Raw genomic sequence first — 6,000 nt, 5'->3', positions numbered from 1 at the left:
TATCAGCAAGAGCATCTGGGTCTTCAGTGAAATGTAGTTTTATCGACGATTATAATTCAGAGGTCCAAGATCACTTACCTATCAACATGCCTTAGGCCAGAGAGCAGATACAAGACACCAAAGCCACTAAATATCTTAAATGGAATGGCAGCTCTTATGCCATTTTACACTTGAATTTAGTTTGATACTTTCCCTGCAACTTTTTCAGTTGATTTAAACATCACTGCTGCACATGACAGAGGTATAGCATGAAACATCAGATTTTTTGTCAGATCTATTGAAGTACTCACTGATAGAATTTCATGAACCCTACCTAAAATGCAAATATTGACTTTCAAAAAATGACATGCAAAAATTGATTTTATTTTTGACCTTTCATTTGTGCCTTCATGGTCACCAAAATATGTTTTGAAATAATGTTTCTTATAAAAATTCAAAAACAGTCATTGTAATTGCCATAAAGAAAGAAATTTTGAGGGGAAAAGATTTTTGCTTGTTTATCATTAAAAGAAATAGAATAATTCAAATTATATCTAAAAACTTAATGAGGCAGTTACTTATGTTTCTCTTTCATGGAATAAAATAATAAGCATCAGATCTGGCCAGCTGAATGGAGGATAGACTGGTTACAATCACTCTCTGTTGATTATGATTTGACCCACATAGGAAATTACATTATGCGTCTACACTGTCCTCTTTGAAATCAAGTACGAGTTAGCCACCCTACCAGGATCTGAAGAAAACATGGTAGGACCCAATGTAGCTGTGGCCCTGGAAGTACCAGATAAATCCTAAAGTCATTAGGCAAACATCAGAGTGAAAAGAAAGCTTTACCTCTTATCAGTGGGAATACTTTTGATCAGACATAAGCACTCACTAACAGCACAGGGCCATGTTCAAACATCTGCACAAATAAAACCAGTGCCCACTGTTAGATATCAGAGAAACGATATCAGATCTCTTGTGGACAGCCTAGTCATCACTGTATAGTGAAGACTGAGGAAACTGCATTCTCCAAGCATCTCTTAAAGGGTGAAAGAGTCAACTAAAGAAGGCAATGTGGAATACTTTAGTAATTTCATTAGCACATACTATAGCCCATTTTCTGTTAGTTTAACAATTATTCTAAGATTTCTTCAAAATATTGAGTTTCAGCATGCTGAAGTTTCAGGAGTTTTGTGAAATGGTGGTGATGGATAACAATGACACTAACAGTAGAATCTCCAAGCTAATGGACAAGAACAGAATATTGCTAAAACTATTTCTATCACTTTCAAAAAGAAATGGGAAAATTTGACTTCAAAGCAGAAAAACGTAAGGGTGGGGATATCAAGAAAACATATAGGGGTAATTATATGCAACACAAAAAATAGAAATAGACCCACTTATATCAAGCTACAATTCCATTCAAAGTTAACACAACACCATATAATAAAACTTAAAATGTGATACTGAACCATGCTGTATAAAAGTGAGCTCCTCCATCAAGAATTGCATCCTTACATATGTCCTCAGTTCACATTAGAATTAAGGCTAATGCTTGACATACTAACAAGTGCCTACTGGTTTTGGTTAAATTGAACAATTTTCCTCTTTGTCTTTCCATCTAGCCCAAAGATTAAGTTTAGAACAAAATATGCTAGTACTGAAGGTCATGATAAAAGAGAGGTATAAAAGTGCATCAAAAAATACACATTTAATAGACACCTTCTAGGAGGTGGTGCTGGTAAAACTTTTGGAAATGATGCTGTCCTTGCATATTAGATTCAGTGTCTAGCTCCTATTGTTTCATAGAGGCATGTGTCAGTTAAAGAGTAACCAGAAATGCGGCCAGTTGCATTTGCAGTTATCTATCTCATGCTTACTTGACATGGGACGAGCAGTGACCTCTGGAAAGACTGACTGGCCATGGGCAGAAAGAGAACTTCCCAAACTAGCTTAAAGAAGCAATCAAATCTTAGTTCACAAAGTTTATCTGGAATGAAATCTTTATTCTTCCCTTCACAGAAGTTGGTTTTTTTTTTTATTTGTTTGAGTGGTAGACACTGCTCCGGGCATTTTACAACATGAATACACTTACGCCAAACCTCAAAGAACAAAATCGAAGCCACAAAGAGAATCTTCTACAAAGTTACATGCTGCTAAGGGGCAGGATCTTGGACTTAACTCCAGCCAAGTTGGCCCCAGAACCAAGATTTTAATCATTACCTCACACAGGCCAGCCCCTTCACTTTTGGCTTTACACTGCATGTTAATCCAGGGAAAAAACTAACCAACTCAAAGTTCAATCTTCCTGTCATATCTATGCCTCCCTTTGTGCGTTCTGTCCTCTCTTCTCTTTCCTGGGGTACTAGGTAACACCCAGCTGATAAATGAAAGGGTTTCCATTCTCTATACCGGTTTTGACTCAGTTGTGTCATCTCACTCTAGGCTCTTACCCTCTGTTTCCACAGAGATATAACCAAGTTACTCATTTCCTTAAAACAAGTACTATTATCTGATACTTTGCAGTCCTTGCCAAAACATCAAACTGTGAAGTTCAGCGCCTCCTGTGTCCTCCAAACTTGTTATTCTTTCCTGCTCCATCAAGATTCATCCATCTTAAACTTCAACTAGAGGGTCCAGGTGTCATGGCCTAGTGGCTAAAGTCCTCGCCTTGAACGCCCCGGGATCCCATACGGGCGCTGGTTCTAATCCCGGCTGCTCCACTTCCCATCCAGCTCCCTGCTTGTGACCTGGGAAAGCAGTCCAGGACAGCCCAAAGCCTTGGGACCCTACACCCGCATGGAAGACCTAGAAGAGGTTCCCGGCTCCTGGCTTCGGATCAGCACAGCACCGGCCGTTGGAAGATCTTCCTCTCTGTCTTTGCTCCTCTCTGTATATCTGCCTTTCCAATAAAAATAAATAAATCTTAAAAAAAAAAAACTTCTACTAGAGCACTTTGAACTTTCAGATATCCTATCTACCGTTCTTGACCATGGAAAGCTGAGAATATATCCTTGGCTGCTATTTAATCAAACATGCCACACTATCATCCTGGCCATCCAGTGGTTACTCAATCTTGGAGAGATGTCTTCTTCCAGAGCTCTCTGAAGGAAGTGGTCACTTCTTCAGCTTTGTGACATCAAATTGTTTGCTGATCACTGCATCTCCAAAGTTACAACACCAGAAGGAGGATAAGAGCTGGGCAGAGTGTTAGCCACAAAACATGTACTATATTCGATAATTCTCTTCCCCTCTTCCAGAATTATTTTTCTGCAATTCAGGAAGGGATTTTTCTTTCCCTGTATAGTAGCAAACCACCCCCATCTCATCTCTAACAACTTCCTACATGCTAACAGTACTTCTTGTCTATCTCTTCAAGATTAGTCTCCCTTTTTCTCCATACATTTTGAGCACTTTAAATGAAATACTGGGGTTTGTCGGGTTTTTTTTCTGTTCACTGGATTCAGCATCAGAAATCAGTTTGGGATATGAACAACTAAAACCTGACTCCTTTGGTTTTGTTTGGGTTATTCCTTTCTTCTGAAGCACTGATTGTCTCAGTGCCAATAGATACAGTAGGAAATAGCAGCCCTGCTTCCCATCCAGCTCCCTGTTGTGACCTGAGAAAGCAGTTAAGGACAGCCCAAGGCCCTGGGACCCTGCACCTGCATGGGAGACTGGCAAGAGGCTCCCGATTGTGGATCTGCTCAGCTCTGGCTGTTGCGGCTGCTTGGGGAGTGAATCAATGGACAGATCTTCCTTTCTGTCTCTCCTCCTTTCTCTAAATCTGACTTTCCTATGAAAATAAAACAAAATCTTTAAAAAAAGACTTCATGCTATCTTCTAAAATTAATGAGAACTACTGGATTATGTTAACCCAGGTGATGTTATAAGAATTGCATTATTAGATATTGATATTTGATGTTAGAATGGTTGCCCCAGCTAATTTTTCCTTTGCATTAGTCTGGAATATCCTTTCTCATCCTTTCATTTTCGGGTTCCACATACCTTTGTTTGTGAGATGTGCCTCCTGCAGGCAACAGATAAGTTCTGCATTAAGGATTAATATCATAGGTTTTCTCATTGCTTTAGATTTCTTTATTTCTGTTGTTTAGATGTTTTCCACATTTGCCTTTGGCTTTGGTAAGTGTTGTTTTTCTGTCTGTAGTACATCTTTAAGCAACATTTGTACGGCAGGTCTGCTAAAGGCAACGTTTTCCAGCTCTTGTTTGCTCTGAAAGTACTTTATTTCATTTTTCAAATACAAAGGAAAGCTTTGCTGAGTACGTTATTTTGAGCTTACAGGTTTGATTTTTTGTTTTTGTTTTTGCTTTGTTTTGTTTTGCTTTGTTTTGTTTTTAGGATCTGGAATATGTCACTCCATTCTCTTCTGGTCTACAGAGCTTCCTCTGTGAAGTGCTATATAAGTCTGATTGGCGTTCTTCTATAAGTTAATTGACCTTTTAGGTATTTTTATGTTCAACTGAAGAAAGTGATTATGATGTGTGATGGAGAGGATCACTTCTGGTCAAGTGTATTCAATGCTCTCTGCCCTTTCTGTATTTTGTTCCCCATTACTTTCTCCATGATAGGGAAGTTCTCTTTCATTATTTCATTGAATACATCTTTCAACCCAGCTTCTCTTTCTGAACCTTCAGGAACTACCATAACTCTTATGTCTGGCCTTTCAATGCTGTCATTTAATTTTTGGATTTTTTTTTTTTAGCTTTACCTAGTCCCTCTTCCAACTTTCTGACAATTTCAGTATTTTCACTGGAGGTGTCTTCCAGTTTTGAGATTCTTTCTTTGGTCTCACTCCTTCTGTTATTGAGGCTTTCCACTAAATATTTAATTTGTTGCTTTGTATTTTTCATTTCTAATAATCCAGTTTGATTATATTTCAATGTTGATACTTCCTGTGTCACATAGTCTTTAAATGCCTTCAACTCCTCCATGTACTTTCATTATTTTTAAGGAACTTAATAATGATGTTTTAAAATTCTTTATCTGTCAGCAGCTTGATGTCTACCTCAGTTAATTCTGATGATGTCTTTTTCATCCTTTGAGAAAGAGGCATCAATAACCTCATTTTTTGTTCACATGCCTCTTCTTTTGCACTCAACCACTGCAACTCTGATTAGCAGATTCTTCTCCATGTGACTAGTTTTTAAGCTGTGTCATCCACAGATCTACAGCCTGGCATTACTGATCCCATTCATTGCCAAGTTCTTTGTGTCACTTGCACCACTCTCTCCAGCATGTTTCAGTCCCAGGCTCCTGTGCTACTTATTTGCCTTGGCCTTTTTAGCCAGGGCTTCCTGGTTGCCACTGGTCCCTGTGATTCCATGCTGAGGCCATACTGATGTTCATTCAGCCTTTCTCCCATTCATAATTACAACAGAATCTGGCATTTAGGAGACACCAGCTGTGACTTTAAACTAGATCACAGTTCTGTCAGTAGCACAGTTACATGGATTTTTCTTTCTTCTTCTTGCCAGAACCTGCTAGCAGTTAGGTCTGGGGGCAACCCGGACATATTTTGGATGGAACCCATGGAATGGCAAATTGGTATTATTTTCCTGGTAAGCCTGGTGCAATTCATTAAACCAGAAGTGAGCTCTTTCCTGGCTCAGCATATGTGCAGCTCACGGTTGTCCCTCCCAGGGGTTTTCTGGCAGAAGTCAAAATGGCACCCAATGTAACACGGGTGGGTGTCTGTGATGTGAAATCTGCCCTGTTCCCACACCCATCCATTAGGGCTCCACCATTCTGCTTCTGCTGGTGATCAATCAGCAAAACCCACAGTTCTATAGTTAGATTCACTTCCTGCATTGTTGGTCATCTCCCTATCCCTTACGATCACTAGTGGAGTTCAGATCATCACTAAGTATCTTCACTGCAGCTTTCTTACGCTGTCTCTATTATTTCCCCATATCTGTAGGTTTTCATCTATCCCCTTGCCATCAGCATAACCTCTATTTCCCAGGATAGTGCCCTTTTCGCTTCTCCTTGGCT

This window comes from Ochotona princeps, chromosome 7, assembly GCF_030435755.1.
Source record: "Ochotona princeps isolate mOchPri1 chromosome 7, mOchPri1.hap1, whole genome shotgun sequence".
Taxonomy (NCBI): domain Eukaryota; kingdom Metazoa; phylum Chordata; class Mammalia; order Lagomorpha; family Ochotonidae; genus Ochotona; species Ochotona princeps.
The sequence above is the reverse complement of the archived record's forward strand: the minus strand, read 5'-3'. Positions refer to the sequence as shown.